Source organism: Saccoglossus kowalevskii, chromosome 22 (genome assembly GCF_978046115.1).
Source record: "Saccoglossus kowalevskii chromosome 22, keSacKowa6.1, whole genome shotgun sequence".
Classification (NCBI taxonomy): domain Eukaryota; kingdom Metazoa; phylum Hemichordata; class Enteropneusta; family Harrimaniidae; genus Saccoglossus; species Saccoglossus kowalevskii.
This window is the reverse complement of record NC_140662.1, coordinates 25,081,206-25,102,823: the sequence shown is the minus strand read 5'-3', so window position 1 is coordinate 25,102,823 and position 21,618 is coordinate 25,081,206. Positions and strand designations below refer to the sequence as shown.

Genomic DNA, 21,618 nt, shown 5'->3' with positions numbered 1-21,618 from the left:
TCTGTAAGAAATTACACATAGTACACAAAATCGGAAGATATTTGTTTTCCCACTTTACTCACCTTATCCGAAGTTGTGGTCACTGAAACGTATGTATTACACCACAACCATATGTCGAATTAACTCTGGTTTTTCTGCAGACCGCATAAATCTTTCGCCTTTTACTAAAGATTTCCGTGCAGAGGAACAACTAATGAGTCTATAATCAATTTTTTGATAACCCCGCTCAATTGCGGGGTGATAAATAAACAAATATTAGAAATAATTGAATCGGCAACTTGAATATGTACGATATTCAGATGACCAAATCTTTCAGTATCCAAATTTCGACGATGGCTAGGGTCTATCGGGCGGGTTTACAACTGACGGGCAGGTTTCATGACTGTCTAATCAGGCCCGGGTAAGCTTGGGCAAAATTGAACATCGCCGTTTTTTGTTTTTTGTTTTCATTTTTATTTCACAGATTACTCCCAATTGGCGGATCTTTGTGGCCGGGCACTGACCTTCTGTAGAAATTTACACCTTGGTTTGATAGCTCATCAAATTCGCACGAGTTGCGCCCTCTACCAGCGGATACAGGGATATGTTGAAGTAGCTGTCGACTGAAAGGGCAAGTTATTAAAAAAATCATGAAGGTAAACTATTAATTACATTGTTGACTAGCAACAGTTTGTACTGACTGGCAGCTAAACTTTGAAGTGCTATATGCTAAAACAATGTTACAATCATACTGGAAATTATGCCGTAAAGAAATCTAAGATTAATTATAATATCCGAAATGACGAGACGGTTTTCGCTTTGAACAACATTGTTACAGTATCGTCGCTATAGAGCGCGACTTAAACGTTTATTGGTCAGAAAGCAGGGGCAAATTATGTATTTCTCATATTCAAGGCAGCGTGTCTCATAATGTATTTTGTATAACATAATTATTTGTCTAGCCTTCAATAACAAACCACCTAAGTTTCTGTAAGAAATTACACATAGTACACAAAATCGGAAGATATTTGTTTTCCCACTTTACTCACCTTATCCGAAGTTGTGGTCACTGAAACGTATGTATTACACCACAACCATATGTCGAATTAACTCTGGTTTTTCTGCAGACCGCATAAATCTTTCGCCTTTTACTAAAGATTTCCGTGCAGAGGAACAACTAATGAGTCTATAATCATTTTTTTGATAACCCCGCTCAATTGCGGGGTGATAAATAAACAAATATTAGAAATAATTGAATCGGCAACTTGAATATGTACGATATTCAGATGACCAAATCTTTCAGTATCCAAATTTCGACGATGGCTAGGGTCTATCGGGCGGGTTTACAAGTGACGGGCAGGTTTCATGACTGTCTAATCAGGCCCGGGTAAGCTTGGGCAAAATTGAACATCGCCGTTTTTTGTTTTTTGTTTTCATTTTTATTTCACAGATTACTCCCAATTGGCGGATCTTTGTGGCCGGGCACTGACCTTCTGTAGAAATTTACACCTTGGTTTGATAGCTCATCAAATTCGCACGAGTTGCGCCCTCTACCAGCGGATACAGGGATATGTTGAAGTAGCTGTCGACTGAAAGGGCAAGTTATTAAAAAAATCATGAAGGTAAACTATTAATTACATTGTTGACTAGCAACAGTTTGTACTGACTGGCAGCTAAACTTTGAAGTGCTATATGCTAAAACAATGTTACAATCATACTGGAAATTATGCCGTAAAGAAATCTAAGATTAATTATAATATCCGAAATGACGAGACGGTTTTCGCTTTGAACAACATTGTTACAGTATCGTCGCTATAGAGCGCGACTTAAACGTTTATTGGTCAGAAAGCAGGGGCAAATTATGTATTTCTCATATTCAAGGCAGCGTGTCTCATAATGTATTTTGTATAACATAATTATTTGTCTAGCCTTCAATAACAAACCACCTAAGTTTCTGTAAGAAATTACACATAGTACACAAAATCGGAAGATATTTGTTTTCCCACTTTACTCACCTTATCCGAAGTTGTGGTCACTGAAACGTATGTATTACACCACAACCATATGTCGAATTAACTCTGGTTTTTCTGCAGACCGCATAAATCTTTCTCCTTTTACTAAAGATTTCCGTGCAGAGGAACAACTAATGAGTCTATAATCATTTTTTTGATAACCCCGCTCAATTGCGGGGTGATAAATAAACAAATATTAGAAATAATTGAATCGGCAACTTGAATATGTACGATATTCAGATGACCAAATCTTTCAGTATCCAAATTTCGACGATGGCTAGGGTCTATCGGGCGGGTTTACAACTGACGGGCAGGTTTCATGACTGTCTAATCAGGCCCGGGTAAGCTTGGGCAAAATTGAACATCGCCGTTTTTTGTTTTTTGTTTTCATTTTTATTTCACAGATTACTCCCAATTGGCGGATCTTTGTGGCCGGGCACTGACCTTCTGTAGAAATTTACACCTTGGTTTGATAGCTCATCAAATTCGCACGAGTTGCGCCCTCTACCAGCGGATACAGGGATATGTTGAAGTAGCTGTCGACTGAAAGGGCAAGTTATTAAAAAAATCATGAAGGTAAACTATTAATTACATTGTTGACTAGCAACAGTTTGTACTGACTGGCAGCTAAACTTTGAAGTGCTATATGCTAAAACAATGTTACAATCATACTGGAAATTATGCCGTAAAGAAATCTAAGATTAATTATAATATCCGAAATGACGAGACGGTTTTCGCTTTGAACAACATTGTTACAGTATCGTCGCTATAGAGCGCGACTTAAACGTTTATTGGTCAGAAAGCAGGGGCAAATTATGTATTTCTCATATTCAAGGCAGCGTGTCTCATAATGTATTTTGTATAACATAATTATTTGTCTAGCCTTCAATAACAAACCACCTAAGTTTCTGTAAGAAATTACACATAGTACACAAAATCGGAAGATATTTGTTTTCCCACTTTACTCACCTTATCCGAAGTTGTGGTCACTGAAACGTATGTATTACACCACAACCATATGTCGAATTAACTCTGGTTTTTCTGCAGACCGCATAAATCTTTCGCCTTTTACTAAAGATTTCCGTGCAGAGGAACAACTAATGAGTCTATAGTCAATTTTTTGATAACCCCGCTCAATTGCGGGGTGATAAATAAACAAATATTAGAAATAATTGAATCGGCAACTTGAATATGTAGGATATTCAGATGACCAAATCTTTCAGTATCCAAATTTCGACGATGGCTAGGGTCTATCGGGCGGGTTTACAACTGACGGGCAGGTTTCATGACTGTCTAATCAGGCCCGGGTAAGCTTGGGCAAAATTGAACATCGCCGTTTTTTGTTTTTTGTTTTCATTTTTATTTCACAGATTACTCCCAATTGGCGGATCTTTGTGGCCGGGCACTGACCTTCTGTAGAAATTTACACCTTGGTTTGATAGCTCATCAAATTCGCACGAGTTGCGCCCTCTACCAGCGGATACAGGGATATGTTGAAGTAGCTGTCGACTGAAAGGGCAAGTTATTAAAAAAATCATGAAGGTAAACTATTAATTACATTGTTGACTAGCAACAGTTTGTACTGACTGGCAGCTAAACTTTGAAGTGCTATATGCTAAAACAATGTTACAATCATACTGGAAATTATGCCGTAAAGAAATCTAAGATTAATTATAATATCCGAAATGACGAGACGGTTTTCGCTTTGAACAACATTGTTACAGTATCGTCGCTATAGAGCGCGACTTAAACGTTTATTGGTCAGAAAGCAGGGGCAAATTATGTATTTCTCATATTCAAGGCAGCGTGTCTCATAATGTATTTTGTATAACATAATTATTTGTCTAGCCTTCAATAACAAACCACCTAAGTTTCTGTAAGAAATTACACATAGTACACAAAATCGGAAGATATTTGTTTTCCCACTTTACTCACCTTATCCGAAGTTGTGGTCACTGAAACGTATGTATTACACCACAACCATATGTCGAATTAACTCTGGTTTTTCTGCAGACCGCATAAATCTTTCGCCTTTTACTAAAGATTTCCGTGCAGAGGAACAACTAATGAGTCTATAATCATTTTTTTGATAACCCCGCTCAATTGCGGGGTGATAAATAAACAAATATTAGAAATAATTGAATCGGCAACTTGAATATGTACGATATTCAGATGACCAAATCTTTCAGTATCCAAATTTCGACGATGGCTAGGGTCTATCGGGCGGGTTTACAACTGACGGGCAGGTTTCATGACTGTCTAATCAGGCCCGGGTAAGCTTGGGCAAAATTGAACATCGCCGTTTTTTGTTTTTTGTTTTCATTTTTATTTCACAGATTACTCCCAATTGGCGGATCTTTGTGGCCGGGCACTGACCTTCTGTAGAAATTTACACCTTGGTTTGATAGCTCATCAAATTCGCACGAGTTGCGCCCTCTACCAGCGGATACAGGGATATGTTGAAGTAGCTGTCGACTGAAAGGGCAAGTTATTAAAAAAATCATGAAGGTAAACTATTAATTACATTGTTGACTAGCAACAGTTTGTACTGACTGGCAGCTAAACTTTGAAGTGCTATATGCTAAAACAATGTTACAATCATACTGGAAATTATGCCGTAAAGAAATCTAAGATTAATTATAATATCCGAAATGACGAGACGGTTTTCGCTTTGAACAACATTGTTACAGTATCGTCGCTATAGAGCGCGACTTAAACGTTTATTGGTCAGAAAGCAGGGGCAAATTATGTATTTCTCATATTCAAGGCAGCGTGTCTCATAATGTATTTTGTATAACATAATTATTTGTCTAGCCTTCAATAACAAACCACCTAAGTTTCTGTAAGAAATTACACATAGTACACAAAATCGGAAGATATTTGTTTTCCCACTTTACTCACCTTATCCGAAGTTGTGGTCACTGAAACGTATGTATTACACCACAACCATATGTCGAATTAACTCTGGTTTTTCTGCAGACCGCATAAATCTTTCGCCTTTTACTAAAGATTTCCGTGCAGAGGAACAACTAATGAGTCTATAATCATTTTTTTGATAACCCCGCTCAATTGCGGGGTGATAAATAAACAAATATTAGAAATAATTGAATCGGCAACTTGAATATGTACGATATTCAGATGACCAAATCTTTCAGTATCCAAATTTCGACGATGGCTAGGGTCTATCGGGCGGGTTTACAACTGACGGGCAGGTTTCATGACTGTCTAATCAGGCCCGGGTAAGCTTGGGCAAAATTGAACATCGCCGTTTTTTGTTTTTTGTTTTCATTTTTATTTCACAGATTACTCCCAATTGGCGGATCTTTGTGGCCGGGCACTGACCTTCTGTAGAAATTTACACCTTGGTTTGATAGCTCATCAAATTCGCACGAGTTGCGCCCTCTACCAGCGGATACAGGGATATGTTGAAGTAGCTGTCGACTGAAAGGGCAAGTTATTAAAAAAATCATGAAGGTAAACTATTAATTACATTGTTGACTAGCAACAGTTTGTACTGACTGGCAGCTAAACTTTGAAGTGCTATATGCTAAAACAATGTTACAATCATACTGGAAATTATGCCGTAAAGAAATCTAAGATTAATTATAATATCCGAAATGACGAGACGGTTTTCGCTTTGAACAACATTGTTACAGTATCGTCGCTATAGAGCGCGACTTAAACGTTTATTGGTCAGAAAGCAGGGGCAAATTATGTATTTCTCATATTCAAGGCAGCGTGTCTCATAATGTATTTTGTATAACATAATTATTTGTCTAGCCTTCAATAACAAACCACCTAAGTTTCTGTAAGAAATTACACATAGTACACAAAATCGGAAGATATTTGTTTTCCCACTTTACTCACCTTATCCGAAGTTGTGGTCACTGAAACGTATGTATTACACCACAACCATATGTCGAATTAACTCTGGTTTTTCTGCAGACCGCATAAATCTTTCGCCTTTTACTAAAGATTTCCGTGCAGAGGAACAACTAATGAGTCTATAGTCAATTTTTTGATAACCCCGCTCAATTGCGGGGTGATAAATAAACAAATATTAGAAATAATTGAATCGGCAACTTGAATATGTAGGATATTCAGATGACCAAATCTTTCAGTATCCAAATTTCGACGATGGCTAGGGTCTATCGGGCGGGTTTACAACTGACGGGCAGGTTTCATGACTGTCTAATCAGGCCCGGGTAAGCTTGGGCAAAATTGAACATCGCCGTTTTTTGTTTTTTGTTTTCATTTTTATTTCACAGATTACTCCCAATTGGCGGATCTTTGTGGCCGGGCACTGACCTTCTGTAGAAATTTACACCTTGGTTTGATAGCTCATCAAATTCGCACGAGTTGCGCCCTCTACCAGCGGATACAGGGATATGTTGAAGTAGCTGTCGACTGAAAGGGCAAGTTATTAAAAAAATCATGAAGGTAAACTATTAATTACATTGTTGACTAGCAACAGTTTGTACTGACTGGCAGCTAAACTTTGAAGTGCTATATGCTAAAACAATGTTACAATCATACTGGAAATTATGCCGTAAAGAAATCTAAGATTAATTATAATATCCGAAATGACGAGACGGTTTTCGCTTTGAACAACATTGTTACAGTATCGTCGCTATAGAGCGCGACTTAAACGTTTATTGGTCAGAAAGCAGGGGCAAATTATGTATTTCTCATATTCAAGGCAGCGTGTCTCATAATGTATTTTGTATAACATAATTATTTGTCTAGCCTTCAATAACAAACCACCTAAGTTTCTGTAAGAAATTACACATAGTACACAAAATCGGAAGATATTTGTTTTCCCACTTTACTCACCTTATCCGAAGTTGTGGTCACTGAAACGTATGTATTACACCACAACCATATGTCGAATTAACTCTGGTTTTTCTGCAGACCGCATAAATCTTTCGCCTTTTACTAAAGATTTCCGTGCAGAGGAACAACTAATGAGTCTATAATCAATTGTTTGATAACCCCGCTCAATTGCGGGGTGATAAATAAACAAATATTAGAAATAATTGAATCGGCAACTTGAATATGTACGATATTCAGATGACCAAATCTTTCAGTATCCAAATTTCGACGATGGCTAGGGTCTATCGGGCGGGTTTACAACTGACGGGCAGGTTTCATGACTGTCTAATCAGGCCCGGGTAAGCTTGGGCAAAATTGAACATCGCCGTTTTTTGTTTTTTGTTTTCATTTTTATTTCACAGATTACTCCCAATTGGCGGATCTTTGTGGCCGGGCACTGACCTTCTGTAGAAATTTACACCTTGGTTTGATAGCTCATCAAATTCGCACGAGTTGCGCCCTCTACCAGCGGATACAGGGATATGTTGAAGTAGCTGTCGACTGAAAGGGCAAGTTATTAAAAAAATCATGAAGGTAAACTATTAATTACATTGTTGACTAGCAACAGTTTGTACTGACTGGCAGCTAAACTTTGAAGTGCTATATGCTAAAACAATGTTACAATCATACTGGAAATTATGCCGTAAAGAAATCTAAGATTAATTATAATATCCGAAATGACGAGACGGTTTTCGCTTTGAACAACATTGTTACAGTATCGTCGCTATAGAGCGCGACTTAAACGTTTATTGGTCAGAAAGCAGGGGCAAATTATGTATTTCTCATATTCAAGGCAGCGTGTCTCATAATGTATTTTGTATAACATAATTATTTGTCTAGCCTTCAATAACAAACCACCTAAGTTTCTGTAAGAAATTACACATAGTACACAAAATCGGAGGATATTTGTTTTCCCACTTTACTCACCTTATCCGAAGTTGTGGTCACTGAAACGTATGTATTACACCACAACCATATGTCGAATTAACTCTGGTTTTTCTGCAGACCGCATAAATCTTTCGCCTTTTACTAAAGATTTCCGTGCAGAGGAACAACTAATGAGTCTATAATCAATTTTTTGATAACCCCGCTCAATTGCGGGGTGATAAATAAACAAATATTAGAAATAATTGAATCGGCAACTTGAATATGTACGATATTCAGATGACCAAATCTTTCAGTATCCAAATTTCGACGATGGCTAGGGTCTATCGGGCGGGTTTACAACTGACGGGCAGGTTTCATGACTGTCTAATCAGGCCCGGGTAAGCTTGGGCAAAATTGAACATCGCCGTTTTTTGTTTTTTGTTTTCATTTTTATTTCACAGATTACTCCCAATTGGCGGATCTTTGTGGCCGGGCACTGACCTTCTGTAGAAATTTACACCTTGGTTTGATAGCTCATCAAATTCGCACGAGTTGCGCCCTCTACCAGCGGATACAGGGATATGTTGAAGTAGCTGTCGACTGAAAGGGCAAGTTATTAAAAAAATCATGAAGGTAAACTATTAATTACATTGTTGACTAGCAACAGTTTGTACTGACTGGCAGCTAAACTTTGAAGTGCTATATGCTAAAACAATGTTACAATCATACTGGAAATTATGCCGTAAAGAAATCTAAGATTAATTATAATATCCGAAATGACGAGACGGTTTTCGCTTTGAACAACATTGTTACAGTATCGTCGCTATAGAGCGCGACTTAAACGTTTATTGGTCAGAAAGCAGGGGCAAATTATGTATTTCTCATATTCAAGGCAGCGTGTCTCATAATGTATTTTGTATAACATAATTATTTGTCTAGCCTTCAATAACAAACCACCTAAGTTTCTGTAAGAAATTACACATAGTACACAAAATCGGAAGATATTTGTTTTCCCACTTTACTCACCTTATCCGAAGTTGTGGTCACTGAAACGTATGTATTACACCACAACCATATGTCGAATTAACTCTGGTTTTTCTGCAGACCGCATAAATCTTTCGCCTTTTACTAAAGATTTCCGTGCAGAGGAACAACTAATGAGTCTATAATCAATTTTTTGATAACCCCGCTCAATTGCGGGGTGATAAATAAACAAATATTAGAAATAATTGAATCGGCAACTTGAATATGTACGATATTCAGATGACCAAATCTTTCAGTATCCAAATTTCGACGATGGCTAGGGTCTATCGGGCGGGTTTACAACTGACGGGCAGGTTTCATGACTGTCTAATCAGGCCCGGGTAAGCTTGGGCAAAATTGAACATCGCCGTTTTTTGTTTTTTGTTTTCATTTTTATTTCACAGATTACTCCCAATTGGCGGATCTTTGTGGCCGGGCACTGACCTTCTGTAGAAATTTACACCTTGGTTTGATAGCTCATCAAATTCGCACGAGTTGCGCCCTCTACCAGCGGATACAGGGATATGTTGAAGTAGCTGTCGACTGAAAGGGCAAGTTATTAAAAAAATCATGAAGGTAAACTATTAATTACATTGTTGACTAGCAACAGTTTGTACTGACTGGCAGCTAAACTTTGAAGTGCTATATGCTAAAACAATGTTACAATCATACTGGAAATTATGCCGTAAAGAAATCTAAGATTAATTATAATATCCGAAATGACGAGACGGTTTTCGCTTTGAACAACATTGTTACACTATCGTCGCTATAGAGCGCGACTTAAACGTTTATTGGTCAGAAAGCAGGGGCAAATTATGTATTTCTCATATTCAAGGCAGCGTGTCTCATAATGTATTTTGTATAACATAATTATTTGTCTAGCCTTCAAAAACAAACCACCTAAGTTTCTGTAAGAAATTACACATAGTACACAAAATCGGAAGATATTTGTTTTCCCACTTTACTCACCTTATCCGAAGTTGTGGTCACTGAAACGTATGTATTACACCACAACCATATGTCGAATTAACTCTGGTTTTTCTGCAGACCGCATAAATCTTTCGCCTTTTACTAAAGATTTCCGTGCAGAGGAACAACTAATGAGTCTATAATCAATTTTTTGATAACCCCGCTCAATTGCGGGGTGATAAATAAACAAATATTAGAAATAATTGAATCGGCAACTTGAATATGTACGATATTCAGATGACCAAATCTTTCAGTATCCAAATTTCGACGATGGCTAGGGTCTATCGGGCGGGTTTACAACTGACGGGCAGGTTTCATGACTGTCTAATCAGGCCCGGGTAAGCTTGGGCAAAATTGAACATCGCCGTTTTTTGTTTTTTGTTTTCATTTTTATTTCACAGATTACTCCCAATTGGCGGATCTTTGTGGCCGGGCACTGACCTTCTGTAGAAATTTACACCTTGGTTTGATAGCTCATCAAATTCGCACGAGTTGCGCCCTCTACCAGCGGATACAGGGATATGTTGAAGTAGCTGTCGACTGAAAGGGCAAGTTATTAAAAAAATCATGAAGGTAAACTATTCATTACATTGTTGACTAGCAACAGTTTGTACTGACTGGCAGCTAAACTTTGAAGTGCTATATGCTAAAACAATGTTACAATCATACTGGAAATTATGCCGTAAAGAAATCTAAGATTAATTATAATATCCGAAATGACGAGACGGTTTTCGCTTTGAACAACATTGTTACAGTATCGTCGCTATAGAGCGCGACTTAAACGTTTATTGGTCAGAAAGCAGGGGCAAATTATGTATTTCTCATATTCAAGGCAGCGTGTCTCATAATGTATTTTGTATAACATAATTATTTGTCTAGCCTTCAATAACAAACCACCTAAGTTTCTGTAAGAAATTACACATAGTACACAAAATCGGAAGATATTTGTTTTCCCACTTTACTCACCTTATCCGAAGTTGTGGTCACTGAAACGTATGTATTACACCACAACCATATGTCGAATTAACTCTGGTTTTTCTGCAGACCGCATAAATCTTTCGCCTTTTACTAAAGATTTCCGTGCAGAGGAACAACTAATGAGTCTATAATCAATTTTTTGATAACCCCGCTCAATTGCGGGGTGATAAATAAACAAATATTAGAAATAATTGAATCGGCAACTTGAATATGTACGATATTCAGATGACCAAATCTTTCAGTATCCAAATTTCGACGATGGCTAGGGTCTATCGGGCGGGTTTACAACTGACGGGCAGGTTTCATGACTGTCTAATCAGGCCCGGGTAAGCTTGGGCAAAATTGAACATCGCCGTTTTTTGTTTTTTGTTTTCATTTTTATTTCACAGATTACTCCCAATTGGCGGATCTTTGTGGCCGGGCACTGACCTTCTGTAGAAATTTACACCTTGGTTTGATAGCTCATCAAATTCGCACGAGTTGCGCCCTCTACCAGCGGATACAGGGATATGTTGAAGTAGCTGTCGACTGAAAGGGCAAGTTATTAAAAAAATCATGAAGGTAAACTATTAATTACATTGTTGACTAGCAACAGTTTGTACTGACTGGCAGCTAAACTTTGAAGTGCTATATGCTAAAACAATGTTACAATCATACTGGAAATTATGCCGTAAAGAAATCTAAGATTAATTATAATATCCGAAATGACGAGACGGTTTTCGCTTTGAACAACATTGTTACAGTATCGTCGCTATAGAGCGCGACTTAAACGTTTATTGGTCAGAAAGCAGGGGCAAATTATGTATTTCTCATATTCAAGGCAGCGTGTCTCATAATGTATTTTGTATAACATAATTATTTGTCTAGCCTTCAATAACAAACCACCTAAGTTTCTGTAAGAAATTACACATAGTACACAAAATCGGAAGATATTTGTTTTCCCACTTTACTCACCTTATCCGAAGTTGTGGTCACTGAAACGTATGTATTACACCACAACCATATGTCGAATTAACTCTGGTTTTTCTGCAGACCGCATAAATCTTTCGCCTTTTACTAAAGATTTCCGTGCAGAGGAACAACTAATGAGTCTATAATCAATTTTTTGATAACCCCGCTCAATTGCGGGGTGATAAATAAACAAATATTAGAAATAATTGAATCGGCAACTTGAATATGTACGATATTCAGATGACCAAATCTTTCAGTATCCAAATTTCGACGATGGCTAGGGTCTATCGGGCGGGTTTACAACTGACGGGCAGGTTTCATGACTGTCTAATCAGGCCCGGGTAAGCTTGGGCAAAATTGAACATCGCCGTTTTTTGTTTTTTGTTTTCATTTTTATTTCACAGATTACTCCCAATTGGCGGATCTTTGTGGCCGGGCACTGACCTTCTGTAGAAATTTACACCTTGGTTTGATAGCTCATCAAATTCGCACGAGTTGCGCCCTCTACCAGCGGATACAGGGATATGTTGAAGTAGCTGTCGACTGAAAGGGCAAGTTATTAAAAAAATCATGAAGGTAAACTATTCATTACATTGTTGACTAGCAACAGTTTGTACTGACTGGCAGCTAAACTTTGAAGTGCTATATGCTAAAACAATGTTACAATCATACTGGAAATTATGCCGTAAAGAAATCTAAGATTAATTATAATATCCGAAATGACGAGACGGTTTTCGCTTTGAACAACATTGTTACAGTATCGTCGCTATAGAGCGCGACTTAAACGTTTATTGGTCAGAAAGCAGGGGCAAATTATGTATTTCTCATATTCAAGGCAGCGTGTCTCATAATGTATTTTGTATAACATAATTATTTGTCTAGCCTTCAATAACAAACCACCTAAGTTTCTGTAAGAAATTACACATAGTACACAAAATCGGAAGATATTTGTTTTCCCACTTTACTCACCTTATCCGAAGTTGTGGTCACTGAAACGTATGTATTACACCACAACCATATGTCGAATTAACTCTGGTTTTTCTGCAGACCGCATAAATCTTTCGCCTTTTACTAAAGATTTCCGTGCAGAGGAACAACTAATGAGTCTATAATCAATTTTTTGATAACCCCGCTCAATTGCGGGGTGATAAATAAACAAATATTAGAAATAATTGAATCGGCAACTTGAATATGTACGATATTCAGATGACCAAATCTTTCAGTATCCAAATTTCGACGATGGCTAGGGTCTATCGGGCGGGTTTACAACTGACGGGCAGGTTTCATGACTGTCTAATCAGGCCCGGGTAAGCTTGGGCAAAATTGAACATCGCCGTTTTTTGTTTTTTGTTTTCATTTTTATTTCACAGATTACTCCCAATTGGCGGATCTTTGTGGCCGGGCACTGACCTTCTGTAGAAATTTACACCTTGGTTTGATAGCTCATCAAATTCGCACGAGTTGCGCCCTCTACCAGCGGATACAGGGATATGTTGAAGTAGCTGTCGACTGAAAGGGCAAGTTATTAAAAAAATCATGAAGGTAAACTATTAATTACATTGTTGACTAGCAACAGTTTGTACTGACTGGCAGCTAAACTTTGAAGTGCTATATGCTAAAACAATGTTACAATCATACTGGAAATTATGCCGTAAAGAAATCTAAGATTAATTATAATATCCGAAATGACGAGACGGTTTTCGCTTTGAACAACATTGTTACAGTATCGTCGCTATAGAGCGCGACTTAAACGTTTATTGGTCAGAAAGCAGGGGCAAATTATGTATTTCTCATATTCAAGGCAGCGTGTCTCATAATGTATTTTGTATAACATAATTATTTGTCTAGCCTTCAATAACAAACCACCTAAGTTTCTGTAAGAAATTACACATAGTACACAAAATCGGAAGATATTTGTTTTCCCACTTTACTCACCTTATCCGAAGTTGTGGTCACTGAAACGTATGTATTACACCACAACCATATGTCGAATTAACTCTGGTTTTTCTGCAGACCGCATAAATCTTTCGCCTTTTACTAAAGATTTCCGTGCAGAGGAACAACTAATGAGTCTATAATCATTTTTTTGATAACCCCGCTCAATTGCGGGGTGATAAATAAACAAATATTAGAAATAATTGAATCGGCAACTTGAATATGTACGATATTCAGATGACCAAATCTTTCAGTATCCAAATTTCGACGATGGCTAGGGTCTATCGGGCGGGTTTACAACTGACGGGCAGGTTTCATGACTGTCTAATCAGGCCCGGGTAAGCTTGGGCAAAATTGAACATCGCCGTTTTTTGTTTTTTGTTTTCATTTTTATTTCACAGATTACTCCCAATTGGCGGATCTTTGTGGCCGGGCACTGACCTTCTGTAGAAATTTACACCTTGGTTTGATAGCTCATCAAATTCGCACGAGTTGCGCCCTCTACCAGCGGATACAGGGATATGTTGAAGTAGCTGTCGACTGAAAGGGCAAGTTATTAAAAAAATCATGAAGGTAAACTATTCATTACATTGTTGACTAGCAACAGTTTGTACTGACTGGCAGCTAAACTTTGAAGTGCTATATGCTAAAACAATGTTACAATCATACTGGAAATTATGCCGTAAAGAAATCTAAGATTAATTATAATATCCGAAATGACGAGACGGTTTTCGCTTTGAACAACATTGTTACAGTATCGTCGCTATAGAGCGCGACTTAAACGTTTATTGGTCAGAAAGCAGGGGCAAATTATGTATTTCTCATATTCAAGGCAGCGTGTCTCATAATGTATTTTGTATAACATAATTATTTGTCTAGCCTTCAATAACAAACCACCTAAGTTTCTGTAAGAAATTACACATAGTACACAAAATCGGAAGATATTTGTTTTCCCACTTTACTCACCTTATCCGAAGTTGTGGTCACTGAAACGTATGTATTACACCACAACCATATGTCGAATTAACTCTGGTTTTTCTGCAGACCGCATAAATCTTTCGCCTTTTACTAAAGATTTCCGTGCAGAGGAACAACTAATGAGTCTATAATCAATTTTTTGATAACCCCGCTCAATTGCGGGGTGATAAATAAACAAATATTAGAAATAATTGAATCGGCAACTTGAATATGTACGATATTCAGATGACCAAATCTTTCAGTATCCAAATTTCGACGATGGCTAGGGTCTATCGGGCGGGTTTACAACTGACGGGCAGGTTTCATGACTGTCTAATCAGGCCCGGGTAAGCTTGGGCAAAATTGAACATCGCCGTTTTTTGTTTTTTGTTTTCATTTTTATTTCACAGATTACTCCCAATTGGCGGATCTTTGTGGCCGGGCACTGACCTTCTGTAGAAATTTACACCTTGGTTTGATAGCTCATCAAATTCGCACGAGTTGCGCCCTCTACCAGCGGATACAGGGATATGTTGAAGTAGCTGTCGACTGAAAGGGCAAGTTATTAAAAAAATCATGAAGGTAAACTATTAATTACATTGTTGACTAGCAACAGTTTGTACTGACTGGCAGCTAAACTTTGAAGTGCTATATGCTAAAACAATGTTACAATCATACTGGAAATTATGCCGTAAAGAAATCTAAGATTAATTATAATATCCGAAATGACGAGACGGTTTTCGCTTTGAACAACATTGTTACAGTATCGTCGCTATAGAGCGCGACTTAAACGTTTATTGGTCAGAAAGCAGGGGCAAATTATGTATTTCTCATATTCAAGGCAGCGTGTCTCATAATGTATTTTGTATAACATAATTATTTGTCTAGCCTTCAATAACAAACCACCTAAGTTTCTGTAAGAAATTACACATAGTACACAAAATCGGAAGATATTTGTTTTCCCACTTTACTCACCTTATCCGAAGTTGTGGTCACTGAAACGTATGTATTACACCACAACCATATGTCGAATTAACTCTGGTTTTTCTGCAGACCGCATAAATCTTTCGCCTTTTACTAAAGATTTCCGTGCAGAGGAACAACTAATGAGTCTATAATCAATTTTTTGATAACCCCGCTCAATTGCGGGGTGATAAATAAACAAATATTAGAAATAATTGAATCGGCAACTTGAATATGTACGATATTCAGATGACCAAATCTTTCAGTATCCAAATTTCGACGATGGCTAGGGTCTATCGGGCGGGTTTACAACTGACGGGCAGGTTTCATGACTGTCTAATCAGGCCCGGGTAAGCTTGGGCAAAATTGAACATCGCCGTTTTTTGTTTTTTGTTTTCATTTTTATTTCACAGATTACTCCCAATTGGCGGATCTTTGTGGCCGGGCACTGACCTTCTGTAGAAATTTACACCTTGGTTTGATAGCTCATCAAATTCGCACGAGTTGCGCCCTCTACCAGCGGATACAGGGATATGTTGAAGTAGCTGTCGACTGAAAGGGCAAGTTATTAAAAAAATCATGAAGGTAAACTATTAATTACATTGTTGACTAGCAACAGTTTGTACTGACTGGCAGCTAAACTTTGAAGTGCTATATGCTAAAACAATGTTACAATCATACTGGAAATTATGCCGTAAAGAAATCTAAGATTAATTATAATATCCGAAATGACGAGACGGTTTTCGCTTTGAACAACATTGTTACAGTATCGTCGCTATAGAGCGCGACTTAAACGTTTATTGGTCAGAAAGCAGGGGCAAATTATGTATTTCTCATATTCAAGGCAGCGTGTCTCATAATGTATTTTGTATAACATAATTATTTGTCTAGCCTTCAATAACAAACCACCTAAGTTTCTGTAAGAAATTACACATAGTACACAAAATCGGAAGATATTTGTTTTCCCACTTTACTCACCTTATCCGAAGTTGTGGTCACTGAAACGTATGTATTACACCACAACCATATGTCGAATTAACTCTGGTTTTTCTGCAGACCGCATAAATCTTTCGCCTTTTACTAAAGATTTCCGTGCAGAGGAACAACTAATGAGTCTATAATCAATTTTTTGATAACCCCGCTCAATTGCGGGGTGATAAATAAACAAATATTAGAAATAATTGAATCGGCAACTTGAATATGTACGATATTCAGATGACCAAATCTTTCAGTATCCAAATTTCGACGATGGCTAGGGTCTATCGGGCGGGTTTACAACTGACGGGCAGGTTTCATGACTGTCTAATCAGGCCCGGGTAAGCTTGGGCAAAATTGAACATCGCCGTTTTTTGTTTTTTGTTTTCATTTTTATTTCACAGATTACTCCCAATTGGCGGATCTTTGTGGCCGGGCACTGACCTTCTGTAGAAATTTACACCTTGGTTTGATAGCTCATCAAATTCGCACGAGTTGCGCCCTCTACCAGCGGATACAGGGATATGTTGAAGTAGCTGTCGACTGAAAGGGCAAGTTATTAAAAAAATCATGAAGGTAAACTATTAATTACATTGTTGACTAGCAACAGTTTGTACTGACTGGCAGCTAAACTTTGAAGTGCTATATGCTAAAACAATGTTACAATCATACTGGAAATTATGCCGTAAAGAAATCTAAGATTAATTATAATATCCGAAATGACGAGACGGTTTTCGCTTTGAACAACATTGTTACAGTATCGTCGCTATAGAGCGCGACTTAAACGTTTATTGGTCAGAAAGCAGGGGCAAATTATGTATTTCTCATATTCAAGGCAGCGTGTCTCATAATGTATTTTGTTTAACATAATTATTTGTCTAGCCTTCAATAACAAACCACCTAAGTTTCTGTAAGAAATTACACATAGTACACAAAATCGGAAGATATTTGTTTTCCCACTTTACTCACCTTATCCGAAGTTGTGGTCACTGAAACGTATGTATTACACCACAACCATATGTCGAATTAACTCTGATTTTTCTGCAGACCGCATAAATCTTTCGCCTTTTACTAAAGATTTCCGTGCAGAGGAACAACTAATGAGTCTATAATCAATTTTTTGATAACCCCGCTCAATTGCGGGGTGATAAATAAACAAATATTAGAAATAATTGAATCGGCAACTTGAATATGTACGATATTCAGATGACCAAATCTTTCAGTATCCAAATTTCGACGATGGCTAGGGTCTATCGGGCGGGTTTACAACTGACGGGCAGGTTTCATGACTGTCTAATCAGGCCCGGGTAAGCTTGGGCAAAATTGAACATCGCCGTTTTTTGTTTTTTGTTTTCATTTTTATTTCACAGATTACTCCCAATTGGCGGATCTTTGTGGCCGGGCACTGACCTTCTGTAGAAATTTACACCTTGGTTTGATAGCTCATCAAATTCGCACGAGTTGCGCCCTCTACCAGCGGATACAGGGATATGTTGAAGTAGCTGTCGACTGAAAGGGCAAGTTATTAAAAAAATCATGAAGGTAAACTATTAATTACATTGTTGACTAGCAACAGTTTGTACTGACTGGCAGCTAAACTTTGAAGTGCTATATGCTAAAACAATGTTACAATCATACTGGAAATTATGCCGTAAAGAAATCTAAGATTAATTATAATATCCGAAATGACGAGACGGTTTTCGCTTTGAACAACATTGTTACACTATCGTCGCTATAGAGCGCGACTTAAACGTTTATTGGTCAGAAAGCAGGGGCAAATTATGTATTTCTCATATTCAAGGCAGCGTGTCTCATAATGTATTTTGTATAACATAATTATTTGTCTAGCCTTCAAAAACAAACCACCTAAGTTTCTGTAAGAAATTACACATAGTACACAAAATCAGAAGATATTTGTTTTCCCACTTTACTCACCTTATCCGAAGTTGTGGTCACTGAAACGTATGTATTACACCACAACCATATGTCGAATTAACTCTGGTTTTTCTGCAGACCGCATAAATCTTTCGCCTTTTACTAAAGATTTCCGTGCAGAGGAACAACTAATGAGTCTATAATCAATTTTTTGATAACCCCGCTCAATTGCGGGGTGATAAATAAACAAATATTAGAAATAATTGAATCGGCAACTTGAATATGTACGATATTCAGATGACCAAATCTTTCAGTATCCAAATTTCGACGATGGCTAGGGTCTATCGGGCGGGTTTACAACTGACGGGCAGGTTTCATGACTGTCTAATCAGGCCCGGGTAAGCTTGGGCAAAATTGAACATCGCCGTTTTTTGTTTTTTGTTTTCATTTTTATTTCACAGATTACTCCCAATTGGCGGATCTTTGTGGCCGGGCACTGACCTTCTGTAGAAATTTACACCTTGGTTTGATAGCTCATCAAATTCGCACGAGTTGCGCCCTCTAGCAGCGGATACAGGGATATGTTGAAGTAGCTGTCGACTGAAAGGACAAGTAATTAAAAAAATCATGAAGGTAAACTATTAATTACATTGTTGACTAGCAACAGTTTGTACTGACTGGCAGCTAAACTTTGAAGTGCTATATGCTAAAACAATGTTACAATCATACTGGAAATTATGCCGTAAAGAAATCTAAGATTAATTATAATATCCGAAATGACGAGACGGTTTTCGCTTTGAACAACATTGTTACAGTATCGTCGCTATAGAGCGCGACTTAAACGTTTATTGGTCAGAAAGCAGGGGCAAATTATGTATTTCTCATATTCAAGGCAGCGTGTCTCATAATGTATTTTGTATAACATAATTATTTGTCTAGCCTTCAATAACAAACCACCTAAGTTTCTGTAAGAAATTACACATAGTACACAAAATCGGAAGATATTTGTTTTCCCACTTTACTCACCTTATCCGAAGTTGTGGTCACTGAAACGTATGTATTACACCACAACCATATGTCGAATTAACTCTGGTTTTTCTGCAGATCGCATAAATCTTTCGCCTTTTACTAAAGATTTCCGTGCAGAGGAACAACTAATGAGTCTATAATCAATTTTTTGATAACCCCGCTCAATTGCGGGGTGATAAATAAACAAATATTAGAAATAATTGAATCGGCAACTTGAATATGTACGATATTCAGATGACCAAATCTTTCAGTATCCAAATTTCGACGATGGCTAGGGTCTATCGGGCGGGTTTACAACTGACGGGCAGGTTTCATGACTGTCTAATCAGGCCCGGGTAAGCTTGGGCAAAATTGAACATCGCCGTTTTTTGTTTTTTGTTTTCATTTTTATTTCACAGATTACTCCCAATTGGCGGATCTTTGTGGCCGGGCACTGACCTTCTGTAGAAATTTACACCTTGGTTTGATAGCTCATCAAATTCGCACGAGTTGCGCCCTCTACCAGCGGATACAGGGATATGTTGAAGTAGCTGTCGACTGAAAGGGCAAGTTATTAAAAAAATCATGAAGGTAAACTATTAATTACATTGTTGACTAGCAACAGTTTGTACTGACTGGCAGCTAAACTTTGAAGTGCTATATGCTAAAACAATGTTACAATCATACTGGAAATTATGCCGTAAAGAAATCTAAGATTAATTATAATATCCGAAATGACGAGACGGTTTTCGCTTTGAACAACATTGTTACAGTATCGTCGCTATAGAGCGCGACTTAAACGTTTATTGGTCAGAAAGCAGGGGCAAATTATGTATTTCTCATATTCAAGGCAGCGTGTCTCATAATGTATTTTGTATAACATAATTATTTGTCTAGCCTTCAATAACAAACCACCTAAGTTTCTGTAAGAAATTACACATAGTACACAAAATCGGAAGATATTTGTTTTCCCACTTTACTCACCTTATCCGAAGTTGTGGTCACTGAAACGTATGTATTACACCACAACCATATGTCGAATTAACTCTGGTTTTTCTGCAGACCGCATAAATCTTTCGCCTTTTACTAAAGATTTCCGTGCAGAGGAACAACTAATGAGTCTATAATCAAATTTTTGATAACCCCGCTCAATTGCGGGGCGATAAATAAACAAATATTAGAAATAATTGAATCGGCAACCTGAATATGTACGATATTCAGATGACCAAATCTTTCAGTATCCAAATTTCGACGATGGCCAGGCTCTATCGGGCGGGTTTACAACAGACGGGCAGGTTTCATGACTGTCTAATCAGGCCCGGGTATGCTTGGGCAAAATTCAACATCGCCGTTTTTTGTTTGTTTGTTTTTTTCATTTTTATTTCACAGATTACTTCCAATTGGCGGATCTTTGTGGCCGGGCACTGACCTTCTGTAGAAATTTACACTTTGGTTTGATAGCTCATCAAATTCGCACGAGTTGCGCCCTCAGCAGACTGTTCTTCATCTTCATATGAAGAATCCACTATCGTCACCGCCTCATACGTGGGCAATGATCTAGATGACTCATACATGCAACATGCTTTATCTAGATTTGGAAAGGTTCTTGCTGCACGAAAATGCGTCTACTCTGAGTTTCCTACTTGCTTTAATGGAATTCGTCAATATAAAGTTAAATTGGGGGGAAATATTCCTCCCCGTCTACGGATCTGTAACAGAAATGTTTGGATTTCTTATCCCGGTCAGCCTAAAATCTGTGCCCGCTGTCACGGAGTTGATCACTTTGCTAAAGAATGCAAAGAAATAGTTTGCTTTCGCTGTCTTGGAGTTGGCCACTCTATTGACAACTGTACCAATGACATAAAGTGTACTGTGTGCCATGAAAACGGGCACAACTTCCGCCAATGTAAAGTCTCTTTTGCGAACAAAGCCAGTGTTCTGAACAAGTGGTCCACAGCACCACAAGCAAGCCGGACATCTGATCCTGCTCCTGACAAACCTGTCCATGATACCTCTCCAGCTGATTCGGTTGATATCACTGACCCTGTAATCTCACCTGCCTGTCCGGTTCAATCTGATATGAATTACGATTCTCCTCCGATCTTGCGTATTTCTAAACATGATTCTGCGAAAACTACTTCTGGTCCAGGCGCCATCTCTTCTTCACCCGCCAGTGTATCACCATCTGAAACTGTTGATAGTGAACCCGAAGACATTTCTGATATGGTGGCTGAAGCTCCTATTCTTCCCCATC

The 21,618-nt window shown here is 38.0% G+C and overlaps 22 non-coding genes across 22 annotated transcripts; all 22 read left to right on the top strand.

Moving 5' to 3' along the window:
- The first annotated feature begins 120 nt into the window (after positions 1 to 120).
- LOC146729388 (U5 spliceosomal RNA) lies at positions 121 to 239 on the top strand. Its single transcript, XR_014928335.1, has one exon. It is a non-coding gene; the product is annotated as a U5 spliceosomal RNA (small nuclear RNA).
- An 847-nt stretch (positions 240 to 1,086) lies between these two features.
- LOC146729387 (U5 spliceosomal RNA) lies at positions 1,087 to 1,205 on the top strand. The gene has a single exon (XR_014928366.1). It is a non-coding gene; the product is annotated as a U5 spliceosomal RNA (small nuclear RNA).
- Positions 1,206 to 2,052: 847 nt separating this feature from the next.
- On the top strand, positions 2,053 to 2,171 carry LOC146729386 (U5 spliceosomal RNA). The gene has a single exon (XR_014928498.1). It is a non-coding gene; the product is annotated as a U5 spliceosomal RNA (small nuclear RNA).
- An 847-nt stretch (positions 2,172 to 3,018) lies between these two features.
- On the top strand, positions 3,019 to 3,137 carry LOC146729385 (U5 spliceosomal RNA). The gene has a single exon (XR_014928356.1). It is a non-coding gene; the product is annotated as a U5 spliceosomal RNA (small nuclear RNA).
- Positions 3,138 to 3,984: 847 nt separating this feature from the next.
- On the top strand, positions 3,985 to 4,103 carry LOC146729384 (U5 spliceosomal RNA). The gene has a single exon (XR_014928365.1). It is a non-coding gene; the product is annotated as a U5 spliceosomal RNA (small nuclear RNA).
- Positions 4,104 to 4,950: 847 nt separating this feature from the next.
- LOC146729383 (U5 spliceosomal RNA) lies at positions 4,951 to 5,069 on the top strand. Its single transcript, XR_014928364.1, has one exon. It is a non-coding gene; the product is annotated as a U5 spliceosomal RNA (small nuclear RNA).
- Positions 5,070 to 5,916: 847 nt separating this feature from the next.
- Positions 5,917 to 6,035, top strand: LOC146729382 (U5 spliceosomal RNA). Its single transcript, XR_014928355.1, has one exon. It is a non-coding gene; the product is annotated as a U5 spliceosomal RNA (small nuclear RNA).
- Positions 6,036 to 6,882: 847 nt separating this feature from the next.
- LOC146729381 (U5 spliceosomal RNA) lies at positions 6,883 to 7,001 on the top strand. Its single transcript, XR_014928390.1, has one exon. It is a non-coding gene; the product is annotated as a U5 spliceosomal RNA (small nuclear RNA).
- An 847-nt stretch (positions 7,002 to 7,848) lies between these two features.
- LOC146729380 (U5 spliceosomal RNA) lies at positions 7,849 to 7,967 on the top strand. Its single transcript, XR_014928334.1, has one exon. It is a non-coding gene; the product is annotated as a U5 spliceosomal RNA (small nuclear RNA).
- An 847-nt stretch (positions 7,968 to 8,814) lies between these two features.
- LOC146729379 (U5 spliceosomal RNA) lies at positions 8,815 to 8,933 on the top strand. Its single transcript, XR_014928333.1, has one exon. It is a non-coding gene; the product is annotated as a U5 spliceosomal RNA (small nuclear RNA).
- An 847-nt stretch (positions 8,934 to 9,780) lies between these two features.
- On the top strand, positions 9,781 to 9,899 carry LOC146729378 (U5 spliceosomal RNA). Its single transcript, XR_014928331.1, has one exon. It is a non-coding gene; the product is annotated as a U5 spliceosomal RNA (small nuclear RNA).
- An 847-nt stretch (positions 9,900 to 10,746) lies between these two features.
- Positions 10,747 to 10,865, top strand: LOC146729377 (U5 spliceosomal RNA). The gene has a single exon (XR_014928330.1). It is a non-coding gene; the product is annotated as a U5 spliceosomal RNA (small nuclear RNA).
- An 847-nt stretch (positions 10,866 to 11,712) lies between these two features.
- On the top strand, positions 11,713 to 11,831 carry LOC146729376 (U5 spliceosomal RNA). Its single transcript, XR_014928329.1, has one exon. It is a non-coding gene; the product is annotated as a U5 spliceosomal RNA (small nuclear RNA).
- Positions 11,832 to 12,678: 847 nt separating this feature from the next.
- Positions 12,679 to 12,797, top strand: LOC146729375 (U5 spliceosomal RNA). Its single transcript, XR_014928328.1, has one exon. It is a non-coding gene; the product is annotated as a U5 spliceosomal RNA (small nuclear RNA).
- Positions 12,798 to 13,644: 847 nt separating this feature from the next.
- Positions 13,645 to 13,763, top strand: LOC146729374 (U5 spliceosomal RNA). The gene has a single exon (XR_014928363.1). It is a non-coding gene; the product is annotated as a U5 spliceosomal RNA (small nuclear RNA).
- Positions 13,764 to 14,610: 847 nt separating this feature from the next.
- LOC146729373 (U5 spliceosomal RNA) lies at positions 14,611 to 14,729 on the top strand. The gene has a single exon (XR_014928327.1). It is a non-coding gene; the product is annotated as a U5 spliceosomal RNA (small nuclear RNA).
- Positions 14,730 to 15,576: 847 nt separating this feature from the next.
- On the top strand, positions 15,577 to 15,695 carry LOC146729372 (U5 spliceosomal RNA). Its single transcript, XR_014928326.1, has one exon. It is a non-coding gene; the product is annotated as a U5 spliceosomal RNA (small nuclear RNA).
- An 847-nt stretch (positions 15,696 to 16,542) lies between these two features.
- On the top strand, positions 16,543 to 16,661 carry LOC146729371 (U5 spliceosomal RNA). The gene has a single exon (XR_014928325.1). It is a non-coding gene; the product is annotated as a U5 spliceosomal RNA (small nuclear RNA).
- An 847-nt stretch (positions 16,662 to 17,508) lies between these two features.
- Positions 17,509 to 17,627, top strand: LOC146729370 (U5 spliceosomal RNA). Its single transcript, XR_014928395.1, has one exon. It is a non-coding gene; the product is annotated as a U5 spliceosomal RNA (small nuclear RNA).
- Positions 17,628 to 18,474: 847 nt separating this feature from the next.
- Positions 18,475 to 18,593, top strand: LOC146729369 (U5 spliceosomal RNA). Its single transcript, XR_014928324.1, has one exon. It is a non-coding gene; the product is annotated as a U5 spliceosomal RNA (small nuclear RNA).
- Positions 18,594 to 19,440: 847 nt separating this feature from the next.
- LOC146729368 (U5 spliceosomal RNA) lies at positions 19,441 to 19,559 on the top strand. Its single transcript, XR_014928494.1, has one exon. It is a non-coding gene; the product is annotated as a U5 spliceosomal RNA (small nuclear RNA).
- Positions 19,560 to 20,406: 847 nt separating this feature from the next.
- Positions 20,407 to 20,526, top strand: LOC146729367 (U5 spliceosomal RNA). The gene has a single exon (XR_014928376.1). It is a non-coding gene; the product is annotated as a U5 spliceosomal RNA (small nuclear RNA).
- Positions 20,527 to 21,618: the final 1,092 nt, after the last annotated feature.